Source organism: Oryctolagus cuniculus, chromosome 1 (genome assembly GCF_051225735.1).
Source record: "Oryctolagus cuniculus isolate XC-2025 breed Fujian yellow rabbit chromosome 1, ASM5122573v1, whole genome shotgun sequence".
Taxonomy (NCBI): Eukaryota; Metazoa; Chordata; class Mammalia; order Lagomorpha; family Leporidae; genus Oryctolagus; species Oryctolagus cuniculus.
In genome coordinates this window covers 198,691,047-198,713,391 of record NC_142867.1, presented here as the reverse complement: position 1 = coordinate 198,713,391, position 22,345 = coordinate 198,691,047, and the positions used below count along the sequence as shown (strand labels likewise).

Here is a 22,345-nt window from a genome sequence, read left to right as displayed (position 1 = left end):
CAATTCCACTGCTAAGTCTAAACCCAGGAGAAATGAAAACGTGTGTTTACACAAAAACTTGGGATATAAATGTTTATAGCAGCACTATTCACAGTAGCCACAATTGGTAACTAGATAAATAAAATGAGGTATACACATGAATGCAATTTTATTTGGCAATAAAAGAAATGAAGTAATGATATATAGCACAACATGAATGAACTTGAAAAAGACTATGCTAAGTTTAAGAAATCAGAAAAAACTTCCTTGTATGATGTTGTTTTATTTCATTTATATGAAATATCCAGAATAGGCAAAGCCATAAGCAGAAACTAGATTAGCAGTTGCCATTGACTGAGGAGGTGGGGAATGGGGAATGGGTACTTCCTTCATGGGTGTGGAGGTTCTTCTTGGGGTGATAATGTTCTGAAATCAGGCATTGCTGATGGTGACACAGTCTGTGCTTACAATGAAAACTACAGAATTCATGGTATGTGCATTATCTCAATAAGACTAAAGCAGGAAAAAAATCAAGATTATCAGAAGGAAGCAGAGAGTGGTGAGGGAGGGATCTAATGCTGAGCTGTGACTGGGGCTGAGCATTTGCAGAGAAAAGGGGAAAATGAGACAAGTGAGCAACAACTCTTAAATGTGGCATTTAGAGAGAGAGAAGAAGACAATATCTAGGAAATTTTGGCATGAAATACTTAAGATAATTTCCCTTCACTCCTTTTTTAATCAAGAAAACTTTGAGCTCAAACATGATATATATATTATTAGTATACTAATATATAAATGTATGTGGGATTCCACTAAAGCACAAATATGTGTGTGTGTGTGTGTATGAGATACATTTCCTCTACATGCACATACTCCTTATTTAAGCCATCACGATTCAATCAAGGCTCAGCCCAGCAACATAATCTAATCTAATCACTTCCCAAAGACCCTACCTTCAAACACCATATTTGGAATAAGTTTCCACCTTTAATTTATTAACCATTAACCATGACCATTCAAATAAGACTTTGAGGACCAAACTCCTAGCACATGGGTCTTTGGGAAACTTCTAAACTAATATCTAGACTATAGCAGTTGGGAACATTCTAAAATTCCAGTAGCAATCAACCAATGAAAAAATATACAGAACAGAGAATATCATTAAAATAATGTGTTCAAATTATTGATTTGGAAAATGGTCACAAAATAGTAAGTGAAAATAGAAGGCTATAAATGGCATGATGGTATGACATCATTTTTATAAATAAATATGTCTAGTAGTGAAGAAAAATTGAAAAACATGCAACAAAACATTAACAGTGCCTGTCTTTGTTGTGTGATTGGATTATCTTAAATTTTATTCTTTTTGTTTCATACTTATTTTCTTTTTAAAGGTTTACTTATTTATTTGAAAGAGTTAAGAGAGAGAGAGAGAGAAAGAGAGAGAGAGAGAGAGAGAGAGAGAGAGAGAGACATTGTCTCATCACTGGTTCACTCTCCAAATGTTTGCAATGGGCTGAAGCCAGGAGCCTGGAACTATATCCAGGTCTCCCATGTGGGTGCAGAGGCTCAAGTATTTGGCCATCTTCCACTGCTTTCCCAGGTGCTTTAGCAGAGAGCTGGATCAGAAGTGGAGCAGCCTGGATGTGAATCAGCATCATATGGGATGCTGGCATTGCAGGCAGAGGCTTCACCTGCTGTATCACAATGCTGGCCCCTCATATTTAGTTTCTAATTTCTGTATAATAAATATCCTTCATATGTATACTTCAAACAATTGTTTTTTTCTTTCAGGAGTGGGCTTCCCCTAAGAATTTTCATTTTATTTGAAAGTCAGAGACACTGATTTTCCATTTATTGGTTCACTCCCCAAATGCCCACAACAGTCAGGAGCCAGGAGCCAGGAGCTCCATCTGGATCTCCTACTTTGGTGACAGGGGCCTAAACACTTGAGCCCAGGGTGTACATTAGCAGGAAGCTGGATCAGATGTGCAGTTGGGACTTGAACCCAGGTACTCTGATAAGGGACAGTGGCATTCCAACCAGCATTTTTTAGCCACAGCCAAACATCCAACCTCTTTTTCTCCTGCTAAAGGACCATTTTCAGGAAGCGTTCACTAGTATGTATACATATAACAGAAGTAATGATTCTGACCATTCTAGGGACATTCCTATGGAAAACCACAGTGATGCACAGATAGAGTCTAGAGCCAGGGATGGGGAACGAAGGCACACTGGATCCCTGACTGGCAGGTGCTGATGGTTGTATTAGAACAGTGTTTCCACATCTGTGTCCTAGACTAGAGCACAGTTCCTTGAGGTCGGAGACTGAGAGCCAGCCAATTCCACAACCCTAGAATTTCTTATATGGTCCTTCGAACACGGCAGATGCTTGGTTATTTCTCTAGTATTTTACACATTTAATAAAATTGAGTTGTTTGCCTTTTATTATTGAGTTATAGGAGTTTTTAAAATTTATTTTGGGTAAATTTTATTCTAGTCAGATCCTTGTCTTGGAAATATTTTCTCTCAGCCAGAGGCTTGCCTGTTAGCTTTCTTAACAGTGCTTCTTATTAACAGACATTTAAAATTTTATGAAGTCCAATTTATCAGTTTTTTTCTTTTATGATTAAAGCTTTATGTACCCTAAGAAGTCTTTATCCCAAGATCATAAAATAATTGTTCTCTAAAAACTGTATAGTGTTATCTTTAAATTTGGGTTATGTCGGGTCTTTATGTTTCAAGCTCTTTTACTGATTTTTATTTTAACTTGTATTTTTATATCTTAGGGATTGTTAACAATTCAGCCAGCTGGAGGTGAAGTTCTGCAGGCATCTCTGAGATTTTGTAATCATGCTTTGTTCCATAACTGCTTCACATTATTTACAAAGCACTTTTTATGTATACGTCATTATCCTCAATCCAACTTAGCAAAGTGGGCAGAGCCATATTCATTAAAATGAACAAGGAAATTGACCCCTAGAAAAATGAAATGACTTGCCCAAGATCACTCAGTGAACAAATAACAATAAAGATGGGACTCAGGAATCCTAACTTTTGACATCTTTTCTTGATCAGTTAAGAATGTAATGAGAGTGTGCTGTACCTGTGATTCGATTTCAAACACCACAGAGAACATTCCCTGAGAGATGATTTCAGACTTTTTCCTGAGCGTGGTTTGTTCTAATGTCAAGACAAGTTTACGACGAGGGCCCACGAGCTCTAAGGAAGGTGAAGAGAAAGCACAGGTGTGGAAGACATCGTTGCAGACTCTTTTTGCACCCTAATTCAATGGAGAGATCTGGAAGCTGAGGATGGGGAAGGAACAGAAGATCCCGAATAAGAAGTGGAAAAGAGGCTCTCTGAGGATGAGCCCTCTAGCCATGCTTATCTGATATGTAGTGGAGTGGTGAGCTCAGCCAGATCAGGTTACAAACTCTAGTCAGGGGAAGCTTTCTTTTTTTTTTTTTTTTTTTTGACAGGCAGAGTGGACAGTGAGAGAGAGAGACAGAGAGAGAAAGGTCTTCCTTTGCCGCTGGTTCACCCTCCAATGGCCGCCGCTGCAGCCGGCGCACCGCGCTGATCCTGGCAGGAGCCAGGAGCCAGGTGCTTTTCCTGGTCTCCCATGGGGTGCAGGGCCCAAGCACCTGGGCCATCCTCCACTGCACTCCCTGGCCATAGCAGAGAGCTGGCCTGGAAGAGGGGCAACCGGGACAGAATCCGGCGCCCCAACCGGGACTAGAACCCAGTGTGCCGGCGCCGCAAGGTGGAGGATTAGCCTATTGAGCCACGGCGCCGGCTTAGGGGAAGCTTTCTGAGAGCCCCTTCCCGGCCGAGTCTCGGTGGGTGCCTCTTTTTTTTTTTTTTAATTAATTTATTTGACAGGTAGAGTTATAGACAGAGAGAGACATAGAGAAAGGTCTTCCTTCCGTTGGTTCACTCCCTAAATGGCCGCCACGGCCAGCGCTGCACCGATCCGAAGCCAGGAGCCAGATGCTTCCTCCTGGTCTCCCACGCGGGCACAGGGCCCAAGCACTTGGGCCATCCTCCACTGCCTTCCGGGGCCACAGCAGAGAGCCGGACTGGAAGAGGAGCAGCGGGACTAGAACCTGGCACCCATATGGGATGCCGGCGCAGCAAGGCGGAGGATTAACCAAGTGAGCCATGGCGCCGGCCCTGGTGGGTGTCTCTTGACTTATCATCATCATAATACTAGCGATGATTTATTGGGCACTAACATGCCAGGTGATTTACAAGTAACATCTCAAATTCCACCGTAACACCTTCAAGTAGGCATAATCACTCCCATTTTACAGATGAGAAAACTAAAGCTTAGAGGATATAAGTAGTTTGCTCAAGATAACAGAGCGGAGATGCAATCCAAACCCAGGTCTGCCCAATTCTTAATTATTTCCACTACAACTGCCTCCCAGAGAAAATGATCAGGGCCACACCCTCTTTCTTCCTAAAGTCCTTGCATTTACCGTGCTCCCAGAGCAGCTGCTTTCTACTTTTCCTGGTTGTCCACACTGTAGCTTCCACTCAAACAGGCTGTGTTACAGGCCTCTCCATTCTCTATTACAGTCCCTTTCTGTGTCTGTTCCCATGCATGTTCTGCTAGCCCCACTCCCGCCCCGCTTGGCAGCCCTCATCTCCCTGTCCTCGTGACAGCCCCCAAACCCTCTTTCCCTGTCTGTAGTTCCCACTCCAAGATGGCTTTTGGGAGTTAACACTCTCCCACAACTTTCCAGGGTATTCTTCAATCATCTATTTCAAAACATGGATCTACTGTCTCCTATTTTCATATGTTTTGAATCCTCCAACAAGGATTCCAACAGGCATGGGGATTTACGGAACTCTCCTATTTCAGCAATAGGGCAACTCAAGGCAGGGAAACTCCAGCAAAAAAAGGTTTCTCCTGTCTTTGGGCATCAGCGTCTTTTTTGCCAAATAACCCTCCCCCTCTTTTCTGGCCTCTTGAAGGGAGATAGGGGAGACAAAGGGACTCAGCTGCTGCTCTCCTGCAGGCTGACCTTGACTTGAGGTCCTGATGAGCAGCCTCAGCAGGACCAAAAGGTCTTTTCCTGCCCAGGTCCTTGGGAAGGACTGAAGGTATGATGGCAGGAGGGTGGATTTGGGAGTTATTAGCTTATGCTCAGGTCTCTTCCTGCTAGGAATCCATGAGTAAGATGGCTTGTTATAACAGGTCAGGTGCCCTAGACATTGCAATGACCATCCCCTGCCCCCAACCTACTGTGGGACATCTTGGTCAACATTCTTTCTTGGAGCCTAGTGGCTCTCACAGCACCAGAAGGCATGGTGTGTGAGTGTGTGTGTGAGTGTGTGCGTGCAGGGAGCGGCTTCCCAGCCCCTCCTGAAAGCATGGATGCCTGCATCTTCTCCATCATGAACTTACAGCTTTTGTAGTCTCCTCCCATTAAGCCTTTGTTTCCAGATCTGACCCCCTCCACTCTGACTACAGCAGCGAAGAGCAGCTTCATTAGAAATGCCCAAAAAGAAAGGATGGAGTCTCCTGCTTCCTGACAAAACAGCACAATGATGCTCAAACTCTGCTTCTCCCCGTCTCTGCACCACAGCACAAACCTATGCATGGATGAGCTTGTCTAACGCTCGCACGCGCGCTCTCTCCCTCTTTTGGAAAGACAAAGCCAGTCCTTGGCAGCCAGGGCCCGAATGCCGATGGCTTGCGCTGTTGGCTCTGCCCTGCCCCTCCCCCAGCTGCGCTGAGCCATACCTCTGTAAGGAGCCTTCAGCTGGACCGGAGGCTTCTGCTCCTTTTGCTCTGCCTTGACAGTTCCTGCCGAGGCACTGTTCCCGGGCCCACACAGGGGGCCCTGGGCCGACTCCCTAAGATCTGATTTCTGCTAATACAATGGCATCGCTGCTAATGCAGGGAGGCTGCGCAATCCCAGCGCCGTCTCCTTGCTGCTGCCGCGGCCGCTGGTGCTGCGGTGACGTTGCTGCCAAGGGAAGGGGGAAGGGAGAGGAGCGGGCATGCCCACAGTACAGCCGCTCAGCCTCGCTCCCCGCTCCCCGGCAGTCCCCGTGGGCCTGTTAGCCCGGCGAAGGGGGAGGGGAGAGAAAGGAGTCGGCAGCGGAGGGCAGTCGGCGCCGGCAGATGGAGATCTCTCCCGATCTCCCGGCAGGGAGAGCTGGGCCTACTCCTCTCAGGAGTCTCAGGGAAGGAGTCTGGGCAGAGCCTGGAAGCTTCCTTCCTTCCTTCCTTCCTTCCTTTCTCAGGCCCCTCCTTTCAGATCTCAGCCAGAAACTTCTCCCTCCTCTTTTCTCTCTGAATGACTGTGTTTTCCAGCTTCTTCCTCTCACTGGGATTCCAGGCTAGCCTAGAGGTGGAGCAGTCAGCCTGGGAGGGGACTCCTGGAGCCCTGAGGGGCGGCTGTCATCAGCAGTCGTCATTCTACCCAAAGCCTCTGTGTGCGTGTGCACGCGCCTGCCTCCTGGGGAACATGGGTCTGTCTCAGAAAATACAGACTGCACTGCAGGGACCTTGTAACACACGTCTTAGGGCCGAAGTGGCTACAGGCCCGTGTGCCAACACACGTTCCATTCAGTTCTCTGGCTCTTCAGAGGGTCCACTAGTGGTGGCTGAAGTAGAACCGACCCCTCTCACATACCGTACAAGAGGAATCTAGAGAAAATAGATAAATTGGACTACACAAAAATTTAAGATATCTGTGCTTCAAAGGATACAATCAGGATAATGAAAAGGCCACGCCCTCAGCTCTAAAGCGCATGTGTGTCTGCTTGGGCTCTTTCTAATTTGTGGAAACTGAATGAAGGGGGCCTCCGGAAGATCCAGTTGTACGATGGGTTGTCAGTGGGTCACCCGTGTTTCAGCATCTATAGGAACCTTCATGTTCAAATATAATCTGTGCTTTCTGTGTAACTTTTCTCAAAACAGTAGAAGCCAAAAGGTAACAGGAAGGACTGAAGTTAAATAACCAATCTTGATGTTTGGGAATTCAAAAAGCTGTAAGAAAGGGGAATATCCTGGAGGTGGAGAAGATGCTCTGAAACTATTTGTCTAAAGACTCAAAGAAGAGGAGGAACCCTTTAAAAGAGAGGCTCGAAGGCCAGGGGTGAGAGCCAATTGGTTTAAAAATGGGTGTCTCTACAAATCAATGACAAAGAGACTAACAACCCAACTTAAAAACGAGCAAAGAACTTAAACTGACATTTCTCCAAAGGAGATTAACACAAATGGCCCTCAACCCACGAAAAGTTGCTCAACAACAGTTAGTCATTAGGGTAATGTAAATCAAAACCAATTCAATGAGATGCTATTTCACACCCACTAGGATGGTTAAAATTAAAGTAAACAAACAAAAATAGATAATCCAAAGATAACCCACAGAACTGGAGGAAGTTTGCAAATCACTATGTCTGACAAGGAACTTCTATCCAGAATACATAAAAAATTCAGCAATAAGAAGACAACTCAATGGGGCCGGCGCTGTGGCGCAACAGGTTAAAGCCCTGGCCTGGCATCCCATATGGTGCCAGTTCAAGTCCTGGCTGCGTCACTTCCAATCCAGCTCCCTGCTTATGTGCCTGGGAAGGCAGCGGAAGACCCAGCACCCTTATGGAATCACCCAGAAGAAGCTTCTGGTTCATGGCTTTGGATAGGCTCAACTTCAGCTGTTGTGGCCATTTGGGGATGAACCAGCAGATGGAAGACTTCTGTCTCTCTCTCTGTCTCTACCTCTCTCTGGAATTCTGTCTTTCAAATAAATAAAGTCACTATTTTAAAAAAAATGAAAAGAAAAAAACACAACTCAATTAAACATGTGCAGAGGATTTGAGTAGACATTCTCCCAAAGAAGACACACAAATGTTCAAAAAGCACATAATAAGATGATCAACATTATTAGTCATTAGGGAAGTACAAATTATAACTAAAATGAGATACCACTTGACCCCACTAGAGTGGCTAAAACAAAACAAAAAAGACAACAGACAATAATAAGTGTTGATGATTGTGTGGAGAAAGTGGATCCCCTATCCATTGTTGGGGGCATTGTGTAATGGTGCAACCACATTAGAAAACAGTCTGGAGGTCCATATAATCAAACAGTTCTGCTCCCAAGTACATATATTCCAAGAAAAATGAGAACATGTTCACATAAAAGCTTGTATATGAATAATAGTCAAAATTGGGAATAGTAAAAATGTTCATCAATAAAAGAAGTGATAAATGTGGTATATCTGTATAATTGAATATTATTTAGCAATAAAAAGGAATGAAGTATTGGTATATGCTATATCAGGGATGAACCTTGAAGACAATATACTAAGTGAAAAAAATCAACATTTGCTAAGTCCAAGCAGGTTATATATTGTTTCATTCCACTTGTGTGAAATGTCTAGCATGGGCAAATATATGAATAGTAAATGGCTCTCTGTGTCTCTCCTTGTCTGTAACTCTTTCAAAATAAATACATCAATCTCAAAAAACAAAAACAACAACAACAGAGAAAAATAATTAACTAAATGGTGCACTACTATGCAATGGAATAAAATGGAACCATAAAACTTACATTTATAAGGGATGGCATAGAAAAGGCTTTTAAGCTAATAATGAAAAGTAGGGTATAAAACTGTATACAGAGACTTCTGCTTCCTATAGATATTTATGGAATCCTTTCCACTGCAAAAAAACTGGATCCTATATAACATATATTTAAAAACTTTTTTTATAAAGATTTATTTATTTGAAAGGTAGAGTTACAGAGAGAGACAGACAGGCAGACAGAGAGATCTTCCATCTACTGGTTCACTCTCCAGACGGCTGCAACCGCCAGGAGTGGGCCAGCCCAAAGCTAGGAGCCAGGAGCTTCATCCAGATTTCCCATGTGGGTGCAGGGGGTCTAAAGACTTGGGCCATCAGGCCGGCACTGCGGCTCACTAGGCTAATCCTCCACCTGTGGCGCTGGCACCCTGGTTCCAGTCCAGGTTGGGGAGCCGGATTCTGTCCCGGTTGTTCCTCTTCCAGTCCAGCTGTCTGCTGTGGCCCGGGAAGGCAGTGGAGGATGGTCCAAGTGCTTGGGCCCTGCACCCACATGGGAGACCAGGAGGAAGCACCTGGCTCCTGGTTTTGGATTGGCGCAGCGTGCTGGCTGCGACACGCCAGCTGTAGTGGCCATTTGTGGGGGTGAACCAACGGAAAAAGAAGACCTTTCTGCTGTCTCTCTCTCTCTCACTGTCTCTGCCTGTCCAAAAAAAAAAAAAAAAAAAGACTTGGGCCATCTTCCACTGATTTCCCAGGCACATTAGCAGGGAGCTAAATCAGAAGTGGAGCAGCTGGGACTCGAACCAGTGTGCATATGGGATGTTGGCATCCCAGGCAGCGGCTTAATTCACTATACTACAACACCAGCCCAATAACATACACTTTTTTTCTTTTTCAACTTTTATTTAATAAATATAAATTTCCAAAGTACAATTTTTGGATTATAGTGACTTATCCCCCCATAACTTCCCTCTCACCAGCAACCATCCCATCATTTTTCTTTTAAAAAATTTATTTATTTGAAAGACAGAGTTCGAGAGAGAGAGAGAGGTCTTCCATCTGCTGGTTCACTCCCCAAATGGCCGCAATGGCTGAAGTTGAGCCTATCCGAAGCCAGGAACCAGGAGCTTCTGCTGGGTCTCCCACACAGATGCTGAGACCCAAGCACTTGGGCCATCTTCTGCTGCTTTCCCAGGCACATTAGCAGGGAGCTGGATTGGAAGTGGAGCAGCCAAGACTCAAACCGCCACCTATATGGGATGCTGGCGCTGCAGGCTGGGGCTTTAACTGGCTGTGCCACAGTGCTGGTCCCTCATAATGTATACTTTTAAAAGCATATCAAGACAAACAGTAATAGGAGAAATTGCCAAGGCTGATTCCTGGAAGGGGAAAAATTAAATGTGAAGTAAGCATGAGGGAACATCAGGGTTTCTTGTTAGTCAACTCCCAAAGCATCAATGCAGTCAAGATGAGAAGTCTTGGATCAGTGAAAAAGTAATAGAGCCAAACCTTTGATTTCTGAATTAAGCTGGGAACCCTGAAGAAAGCTCAACAATCCAAGGTTGATGGTGTCTTACAGCTTTGACAGAAGCAGATACAAATCTTCTCTGGAGAAAAGTATCTCCAAAGTTAAGTCAAAAGGATTCTCAAAATTATAGAGCATGCCCAAATTAACTCACAACCAACCACTACAAGTACACATGAGGGGGGGTGGGTGTTAAGACTCTGGTTGGGACATAAATGTCCCATGTTGGAGTACGTGGGTTAGTTATCTGGCTTCTGACCCCAGCCTCCTGATAATGCTGACCCTGGGAAGCAGCGCTGATGGCTCAAATAATTGGGTTCCTGCTACCCACGCGGAAGACCTGGATTGAGTTCCCAGCTCCCAGCTTCAGCCCAGTCCAGTCTGTCTCTTTCTCTGTGTTATTCAAATTAATTAATTTTTAAAAAATGAAGGATAAAAACATAATGAGTGAATAACAGAAAACAATATATTCATATAGCAAGGCCTTCACAAATCAAAACTGACAAATACAGAATGCAAATCACCTATGTGTGGAATGTTTTAAATAAAGGATAAGATCTCTGGGGCCGGCGCTGTGGCACAGCCCTGGCCTGAAGTGCTGGCATCCCATATGGGCACTGGTTCTAGTCCTGGCTGCTCCTCTTCTGATCCAGCTCTCTGCTAGAGCCTGGGAAAGCGTGGGAAGATGGCCCAAGTCCTTGGGTCCCTGCACCCACATGGGAGACCCGGAAGAAGCTCCTGGCTCCTGGCTTTGGATCGGCGCAGCTCCAGCCATTGCGGCCATCTGGGGAGTGAACCAGCGAATGGAAGACCTCTCTGTCTGTCTCTACCTCTCTCTGAAACTCCTTCAAATAAATAAAATAAATCTTTAAAAAAAATGAAGGATCGGGGCCGGCGCTGTGGTGCAGGGGGTTAACATCCTGGTCTGAAGTGCCGGCATCTGAAAGGGGCGCCAGTTCTAGTTCCGGCTGCTCCTCTTCCGATCCAGCTCTCTGCTATGGCCTGGGATGGCAATAGAAGATGGCCCAAGTCCTTGGGCCCCTGCGCCCATGTGGGAGACCCAGAAGAAGCTCCTGGCTCCTGGCTTTGGATTGGCACAGCTCCGGCAGTTGTAGCCATCTGGGGAGTGAACCAGCAGATGGAAGACATCTCTCTCTCTCTCTCTCTCTCTCTCTCTTTTTCTGCCTCTTCTCCCTCTGTGTAACTCTGACTTTCAAATAAATAAAATAAATCTTAAAAAAATTTAAGGATAGGCCGGCGCCGCGGCTCACTAGGCTAATCCTCCGCCTAGCGGCGCCGGCACACCGGGTTCTAGTCCCAGTTGGGGCGCCGGATTCTGTCCCGGTTGCCCCTCTTCCAGGCCAGCTCTCTGCTGTGGCCAGGGAGTGCAGTGGAGGATGGCCCAAGTGCTTGGGCCCTGCACCCCATGGGAGACCAGGAAAAGCACCTGGCTCCTGGCTCCTGCCATCGGATCAGTGGTGCGCCGGCCGCAGCGCGCCGGCCGCGGCGGCCATTGGAGGGTGAACCAACGGCAAAGGAAGACCTTTCTCTCTGTCTCTCTCTCTCTCACTGTCCACTCTGCCTGTCAAAAAATAAAAAATAAATAAATAAAATAAAATAAAATAAAATAAAATAAAAAATTTAAGGATAAAATCTCAAAGATATGCAAGTTCCAAGAGATTATTAGAAATGACCAGGAAGATCTATTATAGAATCAAATGATCAAATGGAGCTTTAAAACTAGAAATAATTATTAAAATGAAAACTCAACAGATGAGTTTTAACAGTGGATTACATAAAGTTGAAGTGAGAATTAGTGAACTGGAAAATAGAGTTGAGGAATTATATAGAACACAATATAGAAAGACAAGCAGACAAAAAAATGAAAGAGAAATTAAGAGAGGATAGAATGAGGTTTAACACACTTCTGATGACAGTCCTTGGATAATGGCAGATAATATTCCAGAAGTGATAGATGAGAAAGTAGATTAGCAAATAAACTTCAAAAAAGTTAGGAACTGTGCCCGCTTCGGCAGCACATATACTAAAATTGGAATGATACAGAAAAGATTAGCATGGCCCCTGCACAAGGATGACATGCAAATTCATGAATCGTTCCATATTTTTGTATTATGCCATGTTGGCCAAAACTGGTGTCCATCAACAGTGGCAACAATATTGATGGGCACAGCTTGTGGAAAATACTACAGAATATGCACTCGCTCTATCATTGATCCAGGTGATTCTGATACTATTAGAAGCATGCCAGAACAGACCGGTGAAAAGTGAATCATGCAATTTTTTCTTTAATAAAACCTACCAGAGCTTGTTGTAAAACAACAACAACAAAAAACAAAAACAAAAGAGTTAGGAAGGAATTCATAATATTAGCTTTCTAGAGAAAATAACCTAACCAAGAGATACCGGTATGTGCTTTAACCCCCCTCCCCCTGAGGCGGCTGGCACAAATAGGCGGACATCACAGCAGTGGTGTGTGGGAAGCTGCTGGGGTCGGGAGGGCAGTCTGCTGGCTGGCTCGGTAGGTCAGGCATCTGTGCAACCTGATGTTCTAGATGCTCACTCTTGGGGAGGGCCTCACCTCTAAAATCGTCAAAGCATTTCTTCTAGCTGGGCCTAACATCTTTTCTTGATTATGTGGGCTGAGTTATTTGTCTTAAGTGGAACTGCATTAGACACTAGGAAATAAGGCACAGAAAAAAGCAGGATAGGGGCCAATCTAAAAACTGGGGTAGTAAATGGAAAATTGCCATCAGAGAATTCCTAGACTCTTTTCTCCTACTTTTGGAGAAAGCAGAGCCAAACTTACTTAGCCCATCCCTAGCTTTGGAAGATTACTTCTCTGCAGAAACTAACTACCCCATTGAAAAAGTAATCTCTAAAAAAAATAAATAAATAAAATAAAACAGACCTTAGGTGTTCCCCCATGAAAAAGACAGGTGCTGCAATCGCTCACCAGACAAGTTCACTAGTGGATACACCTGTTCCCTCTCCACATTCTCAGGTTTTTAATGCCTCATTCTAAATATGCATCAGTAACCAAGGATTACCAGATTTTTGAGGATAGCCTCCAATACAAAGAACAAAGAGCTGGTGCACCTGGGAAAGCAGTGGAAGATGGCTCAAGTACTTGGGCCCCTGCACCCACATGGGAGACCTGGATGAAACTCCTGGCTTCTGGCTTTGGTCTGCCCTAGCCCTGGTCATTGCTGCCATTTGGGGGAGTGAATTAGTGAATGGAAGAGTGCTCTCACTCCCACTCTCTCTCTGTAACTCTTTCAAATAAGTAAATAAATCTTTAAAACGAAGATACTTGTTAAAACAAAGAAGTTAACACTGAGGATATTACTATTAGCCAAACTTTCAGACTTTATTTTAATTTGGCCAGCTATTCCATTAATGTACCTTTTTTCTGTTATTTGGCTTTATACAAAATTAAATATATTATAAATTTAACAAAAACACTATTAAAAGTAAAATACAGGGGCCGACGCTGTGGTGTAGGCTAATCCTTTGCCTGCAGCAGAGGCATCCCCTGTTGGTGCCAGTTCTAGTCCTGGCCACTCCTCTTCCCATCCAGCTCTTTGCTATGGCCTGGGAAAGCAGTGGAAGATGGCCCAAGTCCTTGGGCCCTTGCATGCACGTGGGAGACCTGGAGGAAGCTCCTGGCTCCTGGCTTTGGATCAGCCCAGCTCTGGCCATTTGGAGAGTGAACCAGTGGATGGAAGACCTTTCTCTGTCTCTCCCTCTTTTTATCTGTAACTACCTCTCAAATAAATAAATAGAATCTTAAAAAAAATACAGCCAAACTAAAAACCAGAAACAAAAATGATATACAGACATGTGCATGTAACAGGCTGCAGATTTTACAAGTATAGTTTAGCAGAGAAAAAGATCTGCATTTCCTGCAATCAAGACACTCAGTAGTTTTGGAAACTGTCAAGGCAGATAATTTTATGATTAATTAATTTTAGAGGCAGAGAGAGAGCTCTCATCCACTGGTTCACTCCCTAAACACCTACAATGGCTGGGACTTGGCCTGTGCATAGGTGGGAGCTGGTAATGCAGTCCAGGTCTCCCAGGTGGTGACAGAGACCCAATACTTGATTCATCACTGCTCAGGGTCTGTGTGGCAGGAAGCTTGAGTCATGTATCTAACACAAGTACTCCCAAAGTGGGTATCTTTCTCTCTTTAAAAATATTTATTTGTTTGTTTGAAATTCAGAGTTAGAGAAAGTGATATATATATAGAGAGAGGTCTTCCATTCGGCTGGTTCACTACCCAGATGTCTACAATGGCCAAAACTGGACCAGGCCAAAGCCAGGAGCCAGGAGCTTCATCTGGGTCTCCCATGTGGGTACAGCGGCCCAGCACTTAGGCCATCTTCTACTGCCTTCCCAGGCCATCAGCAGGGAGCAGGATTGGAAGTGGAGCAGCAGGACTCAAACTGGTGCCCATATAGGATGCCAGCATGGCAGGTGGAGGCTTTATCTCCTACATCAGAATGCCAGCCTGGGATGCATCTATCTTAATGGCATCTTACTTTCTAGGCCTACAGCCTGCTCCTAGAAGGATAAATTTTAGCAAAAGCAAGAAGTACTAAAAAAAGACAAGACTATGATCTTAGTATACCTCTATCTCATGTCTTTCCCCACAGTCTTTCTGCTGACCTTCTACTTCAAGACACTCTTCTTTAAAAATCAACAGGAAGTGCTTTTGTTTGAATCTAGTCAGGCATCCGCTACACCAGCAATAACCTATGTTAGGTAATTCCTTTGGGCCATATTTTTGCCTTAGACTATGTGACTGATGCCAGTAACAAAGGTTAGAAGGTTCAAATCCTAAGAAACCAAAATAAATTATGGTATACTATACTCTCTTCTCTGATCTAGAAGTATCTGGAGGCTCTAACACCATCTTGATTCAATTAATCAATCAAACAAGGATCTACTACACTCTTACTATGTATGAGGTACTATACGCTGGATGTTCAGGGGAAATAGCCCCAATTTTAGGGGCTCATAATTTTGCCCAAATATGCTAATATGTCTTTGGAGAGAGCCAGAACAGAAGGATGTTTCAGGATGTGAGACAATGGCTAACAGAAGTCGTTTCAATTTTTTTCCCCAGCCCTACTATATAAACAGAGCTACCCTGGTTGAAGCAGAGAAGGCAATTCTAGGGGATCTAAGGGCTTAGAGGAAGACACTGTGAAAACCTTTGCGCAAAAGGCAAAGGCCAGGATTGAGTATGATTTGTTGGGGCTGGGATATGGGCAGTAAGATAAATAATTAACTGATAGAAACCATCCCTTTTTCTCTTTCTTCTTGGCTCCCAGATCAAAGGTGTTTGCAAAATGATACTGATTAACTTCACTAGTGGGGATTTAACTTCCCAGAACAGAAATAAAACTTTGTAACTGAGTGCAGGTGAGTCCACTTGTGTAGCACACTCCGTTCGCTGCCAAGGCTCTACCCTTTACGGGCCATGAGATTTAGACGGAGGCTCTGAGTTTCCTGTAAGATGTATTTCTCTCCAAAATATGTGAGAGATGCTGAAAGCATTTTGAGGTTTAAAATTTGGTGGTAACAGTGATTTCTGAGGGTGTCTGGGACTGAGTTGCAAAGAGAGAATAAATAAGCTGTTAGATGCTCGAGAGCACCTGACTATGGCATCAGGGGTCTGATTCCACAAATGGAATAGCAGCCACGCCCAGGGGGTCATCTGTCTTTCCTTTGGATCTGAAGTTGCTCCTAGCTGAAGAGGCCACTGTCCCTAACTGGTATTATGCTATTTTGGACTGCAAGTGAGACCAGCTAGCACGCTGGGAGCATGCTGGAGGGGCGTAGCCTGTAGAGCCGTCCCAGACACACCAGCTGCTTCCTTATTAGGCCTTCCTAATATAGTCCTCTTTCGAAGCACAGAACTAGCTTTGTTTCTAGCTTCTCACACATGTTGTTCAGCTAAAAGCCCACCCCAAAAGTCAAACACAAACACTCCAGAAGAGGCTTGGCTCTGAAGCAGAATGGATTCTTTCCTGGGACCACCTCGGTGTGTGCGTGCTGTCTTTTCCCCAAGTCTACGTCCTCCCTTATGAAATGGAAATACATGGGCACCCTCAAAAAATATTACTGACAGAATATCCAGGGGTGGAACCCTCAACAGGCTCCAAAGCTTTTTACCTCTGATGGTCATGGGTAAAATGGAATGGAAACCACAGCACTGGGAAATTATACCCAGGAAAATATGCTAGAAGGTACCAACTCTCATTGAGCTTAAAAAGTTGATAATAACAAACGTATCTTGGTCCCAGGGTCTCTAGAAAAAAAGGATTATCTCTAGAAAAAAAAAGTCTCTGGTTATGCTGCTGGCAAGTGCATGCCTTTCACCATTAGGCTAACCATTTGAGTCCCTTCTCAGCTCGACTTGCAGTGCTTGTCTGGTGGCATTGGGATCAATCAGATGATCTCTTAAGGTCCCTTTCAGTTCTACTTAGAAACGTAGCCACATTTAAACCCAAAGCCCATTGTTCCGTATGCAGGAACCCTTGTGCACTCCAATAGGAATACAAAAAAACATACCCACACCTACACTCCCAGGTGCCTGGCTTCCAACTGCTCCAGTTATAAATCTCTAGAGACTTGGAATTTGCTGTATGTAAACCCTATTTATTTTGAGGCTGTGGATTAGTGGGAGAGAAGAGGACTGTAGTAAATTAGGAAAGCTTTAGTTCCTACCTTGACAGACTGAGGTCTTCAGATGAGGGGATGGAGAATGCGGCAGTAAACGAGGCCCCCGGGACAAAGCCTCCCAGTGCTAGGTGTGGGTGAGCAGCAAGGAGCAGAATCAGCAAGACTAAAGACAGTGTACCAGGGTGGATGTCAGAAAGTCCCAGCAAGGCCTGCTGGCCAGCTCTCTGCAGGAGCAAATTAGCTGGAAAAAAGCCCCCCCATGCTGCTCCTCCATTGTTCAGTGTGGTCGGCCCCTTGCTTATTGCTTGGTTGTTCCCTTTGGCTCCTGGTCTCCAGGAAGCAAGGCCAGAGGGTTCTCTGCTTCTTCCCAGTCCCTGCCCCCTCGCCTCACAGAATGAAGCACGCAGGCTGGTAAGCTGCTATCCAATCAGTTTGTCCAAAGCTGTAAATAAAAGGGCACATATGCACGGTGAAGTAGGCTATGAGAAGAATCTAGATTGGATTACACAAGCCAGTTGTGGGACCAGAGTCGGGAGATAAAAGGAGAGGGAAGCTAGCTGCCCTTCAAGGAACTCTCTTCATTTAAGTATATCCTGTCTTCAGCATGACTGCCAGAAGCCATCACCGCCTTGTTCCCCTGGGAAACCAGGTTCTAGTTGGCTGAGTTCTCAGCAGAGGGGTCACTGTCCCTGAAACTCCTGACTCCCAATCAAAGTCCTATCTTCCAGCAGAATTTGGAGACAGTCTCTGGAGTCCAGCACAAGGTGCTTGGTAAGAGTACTGGGTAGGCCTCACTAGCAGGTGGCAGCAAAGACCATTTCTGTACATTATTAACTGGGTTTAAGATATAACACTAAAGTATTAGTAATTTTTTGTTTTTGTTTACTCAAACAAAAAATTTAAAAAGTGGTGGCTGGAGTCTGGCCTGAGTCCCAAGTATCAGGAACCTCAAAGGCTTGATGTAGAATTAAATAAGATGTTACACATGAGTAAAGTACTGACATGTGGTAAGTGCTCAGTAATAAGTCACTACTAGGACTGTATCTTTGGCAGATGGCCAGCAGAGTCCTTTCCTCTCTCCTTTCTCAGTTTCCCAGTAAATCTATAGGCTGCAGGTTCAGGGAACTGGCGGGCAAAAATCTCTTTGGAAGAGCCAAAGGAAATGGAAGACAGTCATTCTTGTCTCTCTCCCCTGTACTCAGACTAAGTCCATCATCTTGTGTCCATTACACCCCAGTAGGCTGGACCCTGGAGACTTGAGGCTCTTCGAACCAAAGACACTAATCCAACTCCGGCATTGCCTGTGTAGGGCATGCTCCCAGACTGCCGGTGCCTCTTCTGGGGCTCAGATCAGATCCCAGTAGGTGAAGGGAAGAAACAATATGATCCCAAGATGGCAAGATAGGTCTGTCCAGGCTGCTGTCTGCCCATCACAGCTGCCTGTGAGGCCTACGAGTTAATAATAGCAACTCTGATGCCAATGGATTAAGACAGAACTGTAGGAGGTGTTTATTTTTACACTCTGGCGTCAGTATCAAGTTCTACTGGTTACTGCCCAAATGTAGGGCAGCTTCCTGCTATAGGAGTGGCCTCAGGCTTCTCCAGGTTGCTAAGTTGGATTCTGGAGGAAGCAAGCCTTGTTGAAAACAGTTCTGCATTAACAGAGACTGGGAAGGGGAAAGGAAAACAGAGCGCCCCAATGTTCAGTTGTCTAGTTCCAAATCTCTAGGATCAGCTGGATCTCAAATGGAAAGCTGTTGCCCACAGCATTCTCCTAAGCCAGGTAGGCCTTGTTCACTTTTTTTTTTTTTTTTTTTTTGAGCCAGGTAGGCTTCGGACAAAAGACCTAATATGTTATTTTGTACAGGATATGCACAACATACACAAATTAGCTGCACTGGAAATGATCTAAATAAAAACAAGGAAAAACTGCCACTCAGCTAACCAGCTCAGCTTATCAGTCACCAGTTCAAGATTAGTGTAGCAAGTGTTGACATGTGATGTTCTGACATCTGCTGACAGAAAGTCTTCTTGAGAAGGCTTTATGGAATATTTAAGACAAAGCAGAGGTTAGGCTGGTTCTCAAATGATTTCCTGGTTATTAGCAGGTACATCAGATTCCTTGAAGATCTGTGTCACCAGAGCTTCCTTCCTAGACACAACAGGATAGAAACACCAAGAAGCAAGCCTCATCTGGCTGGCAGCCAGTGCCCAGATAATCTTTCCTCAAAGTCTCCGTAGTCCCCAAGGGATAAACTAAGGTTCTAGGGACCTGACTCGGACCACAGTATCTGGAGCCCTCTGGGTGTCCCACTCTGCCTCTGCAAGGCAGCTCCTGGCACAGGTTTCTACTTGCCCCAGCACGCAGACAGCAGTTAAGAGGAGGCTGACAGCCAGACAGCTGATGTAAATAGATGTAGATGGCGTGCTGGGTGCCACGTGCTGGCAGACTATTGTGGAATGACAAAAATGTACCACACACCAGGTAGGAATGCTGAAGTGGAAAAAAAAGCAGCCAAGCTCACATAATAGTGACTCCATCATTGTCCTGCCTGTGGCTGACTCATAACCATCCTCGGTGACACAACATACCGATTCCTTTAGGAGCTGGGATGTTGGCAGGAAGGCAGGCTGGTAAACCATTAGTCAATACGTTTTTTTTTCCTCCATCATACAAGGCTTGTTCACTTGGTCATCAGAACAATGCAGCCTCAGAAACAACTAAATTTGATCACTAGTGATAAGGGAGGTTGATCTCAGCCCTATCTGGAAGCTGCCCGTGCCTAGGATAGTGGCAGGATGCCCGAAGATGGGAACACTGCTTTCATTCTTGGCTTTTCCTCTAACTTGCTGGGTCATCTGGGGCAGGGTACCTGTCCTCTCAAAGCTTGAGGTTTACCATCTGGAAACGGACTAATTGTATTAAGTCCCTGATGGTAAGGCAAGGGAAAATGTTTTGGGGGAAAAAAGTAATAGGAAATGCAAATGCTGTCAAGTTTTGATCTAGGTGGAGAGCCCTGGCATTCTGGGTCACAGAGGCCCTGTTGGGAAGTGGGCCTGGTCCATGCTCAGAGCTGCTGTGCCCTTCTTTCAGGCCTCCGGTTCACACTTTTTTTTTTGAGGAGCAGGTGAAACAGTGAGGAATCTGCTTACCTAGATATAATGTATTAATTTCCTCTAAAGTGTAATAATAGAAAAAGTTAAAACATGCAAGCCAGATGAAAAACCTTCACTTTCCCCACTGCTAGATTTGGGAGTTACAAACCAAATCCCCACCCCCACCCCCCACCCCCCCCATTTGAGGGCCCAGGACACTTGTCTGAGGCTTGTATCCCAGATAGCTCATTCAGCAGCAAGATTTACTGGGGTTGGCCTAAAAGTCCTGAGAAAGCAACATTAATGAAGGGATTCATTCCACTGCTCAGTCAGAACAAAGGCAAGACTGTATTCCAAACCCAACACAAGCCTTCACTCTTTCCAGCCCAGCAGTCCCTCAGGATGCGGTTCATCTAGGCCTCCAGAACTCGAAGAGGAGAAATCGAAATCTGTTCTTGACATCTTGTTTTTGCCAATGCCTACCTTGGGATTCAAGAGATGTTTAAGCTTCCTTGTTGACTCTGGTGAGCCCGACCACCTTTCAGAGAAGGGGCCTCTGTTTGAGGGATCAGCAAACTCTTCCCATAAAGGGCCAGATTGTAAATATTTTGGCTTCATGGGACACATAATTCTGCCACATAGCCTTTGCATTTTAAATTTTGTTGTTAGTTAATAACTTATTAATAATTATAAATCAATAATTAGTTGTATAATTTATAGTTGGTAATTATTTGTATACATGGAATACAAAGTAATGATCAACACCCACAATGTGGAATGATTAACTCAAGCTAATTAGCATATCATCACTTTTTGTGGTGGAAACATTTGAAATGTACTCCCTTAGCAATTTAAAAATGTATAATATACTTTTTCCCCAATCCTTTTAAAAATGTACAAGTCATTCTCAGTTTTGTGCACCATCCTTTGCTGACCCTTATTCTAGCTCTTAAAAGACCTCTTTATTCAAGCTCTATAATCTCAAAGTTCTGACCTTCTTGGGCCTACCTAAAGATGGCTTTCTTCTTCCCACAGGGCTGATGCAGATATTTCAGAGGTGGCCCCTCTAAGGAGCCAGTGAGGAATGTGAAGGAGGATCCCTGAGGTTATTTGTACTGGAGCTGACAGGCTGGCTAATTTCCCTCACATAAAGCACTTCAAAAGCATCTGTGGAATTTGGTTTATTGCATTATCATTCTGGGGTGTAGATGGAACCATAAACCATCTTTATCTTTCTATTTCTGCTGAACGATACTATTCCATGCCTTTACAAGGCATTCTCCCCGCCTCCCTGCTCCCAGGATCCAAATCCACACTTGCAATGGCTCAGGCCCTAATCCCCCTGCTCTCCAGTTCTGTATGTGGTCTAGTTGTATATAACAAGAAAACTACCCAGACAGATAGGTTTGAACACAGTAAGTATGGATGAAAGGCATGAGGATGGGTGAGTCCATTTCAAGCAAAGACTCAAAGACTTAGTGCTTTACAACCAATGTACACACTATCACAGGTTTGTTTTTTTTTTTTTTTTTTTTTTTTTTTTTTTTTTTTTTTTTTTTTTTTACAGGCAGAGTGGACAGAGAGAGAGAGAGAGAGAGAAAGGTCTTCCTTTGCCGTTGGTTCACCCTCCAATGGCCGCCGTGGCCAGCGCGCTGCAACTGGCGCACCACTGATCCGATGGCAGGAGCCAGGTACTTCTCCTGGTCTCCCATGGGGTGCAGGGCCCAAGCACTTGGGCCATCCTCCACTGCACTCCCTGGCCACAGCAGAGAGCTGGCCTGGAAGAGGGCAACTGGGACAGAATCCGGCGCCCCGACTGGGACTAGAACCCGGTGTGCCGGTGCCGCAAGGCGGAGGATTAGCCTAGTGAGCCACGGCGCCGGCTGACTATCACAGGTTTTGTAAATAGGATCAAACTCTATGGGGGCAACCTAAGAATGATGTACAAATGGTTAGTGAATCTTTGGGATTATAGCTTTCCATATAACATGAGCTAGAGGGAAATGAATGACACAGCTGGAGTCTAATACTTATAATAACATGAGGTATTATTTATTATTTACTATGCTATCCATCATATTAAATATGTCATAAATGTATTTTTTAAAAAGATTAATTTATTTGAAAGGCAGAGCAACAGAGACTGAAGGGGAGAGGGAGAGAGAGAGAGAGCGAGCAAGAGATTTTCCACCTGTTGGTTCACTGCCCAAATGCCTACAACAGCCAGAATTGAGCCAGGCTGAAACAAGGAGCCAGGAATTCCATCTGGGTTTCCCAAATAGGTGGCAGGGACCCACATCATCTGCTGTTTTCCTAGGCACATTAGCAGGGAGCTGGACAGGAAGCAGAGCAGCTGGGACTTGAACTGGTGCTCAGATATGGGATGCTGGTGTTGCAAATGGCAGCTTAACTCCCTGAGCCACAACACTGGCCCCTCATAAATACATTTTGAATCTTCACAGTAACCATGCAAAGCAAATATTGTA

At 44.7% G+C, this 22,345-nt stretch overlaps 1 protein-coding gene and 1 non-coding gene across 15 annotated transcripts in view; one reads left to right on the top strand and one right to left on the bottom strand.

Annotated features, from left to right (window-relative positions):
- The window catches only part of RUSC2 (RUN and SH3 domain containing 2), a 76,693-nt gene that overhangs the window by 30,975 nt on the left and 23,373 nt on the right, over positions 1-22,345 (bottom strand). For 4 of the 14 annotated variants that reach the window (XM_070053958.2, XM_070053944.2, XM_070053963.2 and 1 more), the window contains exon 2: positions 5,735-9,906. The exons of the other annotated variants lie outside the window; for them this stretch is intronic. The gene's annotated coding sequence lies outside the window, so the exon portion shown is untranslated. The remainder of the gene's footprint in view (positions 1-5,734; positions 9,907-22,345) is intronic. 14 annotated transcript variants of the gene reach the window in all.
- On the top strand, positions 12,073-12,179 carry LOC127484973 (U6 spliceosomal RNA). Its single transcript, XR_007912176.1, has one exon. It is a non-coding gene; the product is annotated as a U6 spliceosomal RNA (small nuclear RNA).